We start from the raw sequence: 7,612 nt of genomic DNA on the forward strand, positions 1-7,612 counted from the left end.
ATCAACGTGCCGGAGAGGACACAGCCTGTTCCTGGAGGCTGCAGTGCCTCCTGAGTGCCTGGGGCAGGGCAGGCCTTGCTGGGTATGTTCAAGGAATGGATAAGGCCCGTGTCTGAGTCTTCCTGTCACATCTTTCTTCACCCATATCCTTTCCTCTGTACTTCTCTTTGCTACCACTCTCATCTTATAATTTTTGAATGCTAAGATCCATGAAATGTTTATTATTGTGTGCATTTGCACAATTTGTCTCTTATTTGGGTAGATTATTTAGCTCTTTGCTCAAAATTCCAAAAATAAAATCTGTCATCTCATTTTAAGGTCTTTTCTGAGCACTTCCCTGAAAGCCTTTGCCTTGGCCAGGTGGTCATAGTCACAGGGAGGCAAAGAATAGATGCCTGGCTTCATTGTTCTTGGAAGGCTCCATCAAATGGCCAGGCCCAACTCATTAGACTAAGCACCAAATTTCCTCATGAGCGGCCCGGAGAAACAGAAAGCACACAATCAGTTTCCTCACTGCTCACTTAGTGTCAAAAAGCAATAATACGATAATCTAAATGTGCTTAAAGAAAGACTAGTTTCCATTCACTTTGTGTCCTTGAGTAATTTTCTAGTAGGTCAGCTGTATAAACTAACTCAACCACAAACTCAGTTCCACAGGGGTCAAGCAGCACTGACTTTAATCAATTTATGAATTATTTCCCTCACTCCTTAAGTCCCATCTGCAACTCTGATGGTCTTAAGCTGTTTAAATTCTTGTTACGTCATGTGCATGTAATAATATTGGTAATGACTACCCATCCATATCAAGTCTAAAGCCTTTAAGATAATAGAAGCTTCTCCACTACTGTCTCAACCCTCATTAACTAAGTCTCTGAAGTGAAGACATTTATACCATGTGTTGTACATTTCTGTTTAGTGTTGTATTAGCAGCCAAACACTCTTGATAAAGTATAATGGCTTTTCAAATAATAAATATCATTCTAATTTCAATCCTTTGTTACTTACTGTCTTGATACCTTTAAGTAACTCAAATTCTCTAAGCAGTGATGTGTTGAAGCAGGAGCCCCCTTGTGAGAACGAATTGTTAAATTTTCAGGAGTTTTGCCCACAAGTTGTTAAACCTCTGGAGACTTGAAATCAGCCATGGCAGGAGTACTCACCACAGATGGTAGCAAATGCTACAAAGCAGGGCACTTTTTTCCCCACAGAGAGCTAGTTTACCAGGTCACTACAGTCTCCAGGCCTTAGTTTCTCCATCCATAAAATGAGAAAAATAATTCCAACCTGTGCTGGACACATTCAGTTGCAGTAAACAGAATCTCTCTGCTAGTTTAAATAGAAAAGGGGGCCGGCTCTGTGGCCGAGTGGTTAAGTTCGTGCGCTCCGCTGCGGCGGCCCAGGGTTCGGATCCTGCGTGGACATGGCACTGCTCATCAGGCCACGCTGAGGCAGCGTCCCACATCCCACAACTAGAAGGACATGCAACTAAGATATACAACTGTGTACAGGGTGGGTTTGGGGAGGTAAAGCAGAAAAAAAAAAAAAGATTGGCAACAGTTGTTAGCCCAGGTGCCAATCCTTAAATAGAAAAGGAATTTGCTAGAGAGTCTTAAATGCCCTACAGAATTGTAGGGAAGACTGATAAAATAGGTTATAGTTTGAATGCTCAAAAACAAATCTGAGAACCACACCATAAAACTGGGCCACCAAGGGACCTGCTGCCTCTTCTCTGGAAGTTACCTGCCCCTTTGGGAAGCTGCAGCTCCGTTACCAGTTCTAAAATACTTTGCCTCCACCACGATCAGGAAAGCCTCCCTGATCAAGACGCCACTACAGGCAAACCAGAGAGCTCCACACTGCCTCTCACCTTTTGAATATTCCAAGAGAGCATCTGATTGGTAGAAACCAACTCACAAGCAGAACTGTACCTGCATGGGAGGCTCAGAGATACAGCCTTTATTTCAAGTGGTCTTGTGTCCAGATTAAAAAAAAAAAAAAATCGGAGGTTCTGTTGCCATCAGTTAAAAAAAAGACGGAGAGGAGCTATTATAGGAGGATACCTAGCAGTCTGCCATAGACCACCCATTTCCATCCCTGAGAGCTGAGTGCCCTTTTTGCTAAATAGAGAGAAATTCATGCCCTACCTAAGACATATGACCTCAAAGTCCCATCCAGAGACTTCCAAGCTCAAAGACGAGGATATCTGAGTGACACAAAGTCCTCTCCATCAGGTCCACATGTGGCTACCTATGGACAAGTGATCTAAGAAGTGATGGGTGAGTTATCTCCCCATGCCCAACACACACACACACACACACACACACACACACACACACACACACACTTCAATGGTGGAGTAGGAACAGGAAAACTATAATAAAAAGTTCCTTTCAGAAAAAAATATTGTGCTGGGCAGGAATTTCAGAGACCTCTGCCCTGGGCAATAGACTACTATAATTTTCTGGGTTAGCCCATCCAACAGCCTCTGGTTGCTCTCTCATCTCTATTATTACTGGCTTTGTTTCCTTGGAGGTCCTTCCTTGTCCACTAGCCTCCTTGACTGCATCTGAATTGGGCATTGGGGAGCCTGCCCTTCTTGGGGCCGCAAAACTTTCACATACTGCTTTTTGCTAGTGCAAGTTTGGGTACTTAAGTTTTCATTTTGCTCAGACAGTCAGGCTTTGGCAGGCCAGGTTTATGGTTTCTCTAGTAAAGAATTTCCTCATAAACTTAGTAGGCTTCCAGTCTTCCTTCTGGTCAGTTCCAGTGTGAGAATTGTACCCAAAGTACTCATCTAGACATTATATACATATTTAAATCTGAAGATCTGGTTTTAATTATTAGCTTCTATGCTCTGCATAGCTTTTCTTCAACCTACTAGGGGTATTTACGGGTAAATTGTGTCCCCCCAAAAGATATGCTTGATTCTTAACCCTCAGTACCTCAGAGTGTAACCTTATTTGGAGAGAGGGTCTTTCTAGAGGTAATCAAGTTAAAATGAGGTCATCAGGGTGAGCCTTAACCCAATAGGACTGGTGTCCTTATAAAAGGGGGAAATGTGGACACAGACATGCACACATGCAGACTGCCCTGTGAAGATGAAGGCAGACATCAAGGTGACACATTCATAAGTCAAAGAAGGCCAAAGGTTGCCAACAAACCACCAGAAGCTAGTGGAGAGGCATGGAACAGATTCTCCGTCACAGCTCTCAGAAGAAACCAACCCTGATGACACCTTGATCTCAAACTTCTAGCCTCTAAAACTGTATGACAATAAATTTCTGTTGTTTAAGCCAATCAGTTCGTGGAACTTTGTTACAGCAGCACTAGCCAACTAATTCAGATGGCTACCATATTGCCTTAAAATAAGGGTCTTGAATGGTAGGGCAACACTCTTAATCTGATCTATACTGCTGGGCTGATTCTCATTGTCTAGCCCAGAATGCTTTGGAGAGGTGCTTGTAAATAGTTGGCACCACAGTGTTCCTTCCAAGCAAACTCATTATTGCCTCCGTGTGGAGGTACAGACACAATAGAGTTCTTCAACACTGTGAGGTACCAAATTATTGGGCTCACAAATATTTTAGATTCCCTCCCACAGGTTGAGATTCTCTGCTACAGCTTTAGATTCTCTCTCTTTTCCTTAGCAGAAACATATTTCTTTCATTTCTCTTTGTAGACTTGCTAGATCTACATATAATTCATCTTTCTCTTGTAAAACTTTGCTGAAAATAGCAGAAGCAACCAACCTACACCATTTTGAATTTTTCAAATGATTTAACCTACAATACAGGCTTGATAAGCAGGTCATCTCCTTTCCAAGGTACTTTAGGCAATCATTTATCAAATATTTTGCCACTGAAAGACAAAGGTCTCCAGTTTCCTGTCCTCATCATCTGCTGCTTGGACTGCTAAACCAAGGAAACGTATATTAATATCCTTATGGCCACACCCCATGTCTACATTCCAAGTTTTTTATTGGTCAGAGTTCATTTGCAGAGAACAGAATCCATTTTAGCTAGTTTAATCAGAAAGAGATTTAGTACAGATGTGGTTATGGCTTAGCGAATTAGTTAGAGGGCTGAAAAAACAATCAAGGAATCCTTTGAGAACAGTACAACAGAGTGGGGCCACTAAGGCAGATATTCCTATAGCTTTTGGGAAACCACCAAGATCATAAAGCAATCTTAAACTGGGGCAGGGGATTGGGAAATAAGCCTGTGGTAAAACTGCAGAAGCAGTAAAGGCGTGACTTCTACCCTGCAAATTTCTCACGAGTACATCTGAGTAGCAGGATCCAAGTCAATTCAGAGCTCTAGGTATCAGAGTGCCTAGGAAATGTCTGTTATTTTGGACTGTGATGTACTCAGCTAAAAATTAAGGGCTGCATTTCTGTGAGAGAAAAGGGAGAAGGAGATAAAGAACAGCAAGTAGATTGTGAAATGTAAATGTTTCAGGATTTATTTCTGACACGGAGCAGGCCCTTAATTATTGACAAATTTATGGAAACATAACACAAGTTCCCTCTTTAAGATAGAAAATGTGAAATCAGAAACATGAGATCAGGTTTGTAAAAGGCAAACTATGTCACAATCACTTTGCATTTTTGCTTATTCAAGTGCAACATAGTGTTCTCTGAGCTGGAACATTGACCAACGTAACCCTCTGGTTAACAAAGTTCATTCTCTGGAGAGTAAGTGACCTTATAAGTCAAAGGTCCTGGTCCAATTGAAGTCTCTTGGCTTTGTTCTTTCTCATGAGGTTTCACCTCCCCATGTCTTCTGATACCCATGATCCAAGGAAAAAAAGGCTCTCAGATATGTATCGAGCCTGATTTTATCTCTTCAAAAATTTAATTCTTAAACCTAGATTTGTGAAATATGTTTTAGAGCAGAGGTCAGCAAAGTTTTTCTATAAAGAAAAACTTTTTAGTTTTTCAGGCCATACGGTGTCTGTTGCAGTTTCTCAATCATGACATCATAGTGTGAAAGCAATCATAAACAGCATATGGATTAATGAAGGTGCCTATGTGCCAACAAAATTTATTTACAAAAAAGGTGGAGGACCTAAATTTGGCACACAGGCTGTCATTTGCCGACCCTTCTTTTAGGTAATTGCATGAAATAAATTTTAAAATTAAAAAAAAACTTCACCAGAGATCACTGCAGATGTGCACTCTAGGTGGCCCCTTCCCTTCTCCCTGAGTGTAGAGTCCTTTCGTTCATACACTACAAATCCTCAACCTAACTTCTGATGTTTGAGATAGCACATCTCTCTGCTTGGTTTCACTTTATGGTCATGTGTCAATGTTCTTCTTACTATTTGTGAAACTAAACACAAGACAAAATTTCTTTAGCTTCAATAACCATCTTCATAATGGAGATAGTAAGTTGCTACCAACCGTACTCAACACCCTGAAGCAACCTATGTGTTTTTCTGTCAGCCTCAACTGTCGGCTAGTCACCACAGGGTCCTGACATCCCTTAGATACCGTGAGTACCTGTGAGCTAGCACGGCCTCCCACACCCAGACGGAAACTCTATTGCTGTCCTGTCCAGACAGGGCATTGGCTTTTGAACTGAAAAGGAGAATTGCATAGGGATTAAGATCACAGGGTTCACATTTCACCTCTGCCACTCATTAGCCATTTGACCGTAGGATAATTACCTAACCTTTATATGCTTCAATTTATGCAAGGACATGATAACACCTACTTAGAGCAGTGCCTAGACTATATCAAACATTCTGTAGATGCTGTCTACAAGTGAGAATTTGGTATTAGCTATTTATATAGTTTATGATGATTATAATCTTGTTAACAGGCCTTCATTTTCATCTGAATATTTTGTTTTTTAATTACCCTAACTTCTTTCTGACCAGGAAAAACATAGCAACAGATGAACACAAAGCAAAGAAACAAAAACCTCCCTACCGGCATCAGTGTGAATAACCTTATGCAGCACCCCCTTCTAAAAAAAAAAACTCCTCCTTAATTTGTTTTAAACACGTTCTACCAAGTTCTGTGAGAGAATACGCAGAACTGCTGAACAATGCACGCTCAGCTGAAAGCTAACAACGAGAGATACTAATGTTCTACTTTTCCGAAATGGTTATGAGGACTTGTTCCTCTCTACCAGTGAACTGTATAAAAGTCCCTGGCAAGGATTAGGCCTTTCATTTCTGGTCCCCACGGCTGTACACAGGTGCCTGACAGAGAGCTGTGAAACATATAACGAGTTTTATGGGAGTTAAGAGCCCCACTTTTAGCCTCCAGCAGACCTGCACCAAATTCCAGTTCAGCTACTCAGAAATTAAGTAATCTGCCTTAGGATCTCTTCCTGGGGCTTCATTCTCTTGCTAGTTATTATTGCCCAATTATTGTGGTCCTTGTTTGAGTGTGTGTGTATATATATAATATATATATGGATATATATATATATTATATATATGGATTCTATAATCTCTCTATATATTATATATGGATATATATAATCCATACATATATGGATAACACTTTGAGATGGTTGTAGAAAAGTGCTTTGTATAAAGTTTTACATACTTTATATCTCATTGAATCCACTTAGCCCCTCAAGGGAGGTGTGTTTCACAGACGATTACATGTGAGATGACAATGGAAAAGTAATGACCAAATTATTTTTCCTTTTATATATAAAGAATGAAGCAAGATTTTAAAAATCTGCCAATAATGACTAACAAGTGGTATTTGATGATTCTTTTAGTGACTGCAACTTAAAAACTTATGAAGTATCATTTATTCTCATTACAAGTCTATCAAAAATGACTAATGGTGCAGCATTGCATTCCTTCCTACTCTTGGTTCTCAAACTACATATCCTAGTAAATACAATTTGCAAACACCTGATCTTTAGTATTCAGATTTGCCAAGCATCCTTCAGATGGATGACTTCACAGCCACTGGAAGAAATGTTACTCATCTTCAAATAGATAAAAAGCAGAACACTTTGTAAGGCTGCTAAAGCCACCTGCCACACCCCTCCTATTGTCTCCTTTCAAGGTTGTCCTCTGAACTCCCTTATCTGAGGACAAACGCTGGGCGACACTCTTGCAGGGGCTTTGTTTATATGATTTTTCATACAGCACTCTTAATCCTCAGTCAGGGGAGGCTGGAGGATGAAAAGGACCAGTCAACCTCGGCACGGGCTCATTTTCTTTTCTTAACTGACTATTTTTGGCCCTGAGGACGGGTAGTGCAGCTATACGATACTAGATCTTCACCGCGGAGGAGAATGTATGCCAGCCTTCTCCCTCACTGTCATCATTCCCTCCTTTGTGTTCTATTTCTCCCAGCTGGATTTACTATCTGCCAAAATTCTTTCACAATTACTTGACCGCGGGACGCCCCGCCCGAGCCAAACCCACAGGCAACCCCATACCTCAGGGGTACCTCGCTCCGGCTCCTGCCAGTCCACATCCACGCAGAATCATTCCATTTCCCTGCCACCAATCAGCGCTCCGCACGTTGCCGCGCCAGCCAATCCAAGCAAACTCCCGTTCCTCCTCCTGCTAACTTCTACCTCTACCTTCTCGGGGCATCCGGGTTCGAGACGGGGGCGTGGCTGGGGCGGGGTCA

The 7,612-nt window shown here is 41.5% G+C and overlaps 1 long non-coding RNA gene across 12 annotated transcripts in view; it reads right to left on the reverse strand.

Moving 5' to 3' along the window:
• The window catches only part of LOC123289833 (uncharacterized), a 117,700-nt gene extending 110,120 nt beyond the window's left edge, over window positions 1-7,580 (reverse strand). For 8 of the 12 annotated variants that reach the window (XR_011505901.1, XR_011505903.1, XR_011505907.1 and 5 more), the window contains exon 1: window positions 7,416-7,574. This is a non-coding gene — a long non-coding RNA (uncharacterized lncRNA). Of the gene's footprint in view, window positions 1-7,415 lie in introns of all 12 variants that reach the window. The other 4 variants (XR_011505910.1, XR_011505908.1, XR_011505909.1 and 1 more) reach the window with 1 other exon arrangement.
• Window positions 7,581-7,612: the final 32 nt, after the last annotated feature.

The sequence above is a fragment of the Equus asinus genome, chromosome 9 (assembly GCF_041296235.1).
Source record: "Equus asinus isolate D_3611 breed Donkey chromosome 9, EquAss-T2T_v2, whole genome shotgun sequence".
NCBI lineage: Eukaryota > Metazoa > Chordata > Mammalia > Perissodactyla > Equidae > Equus > Equus asinus.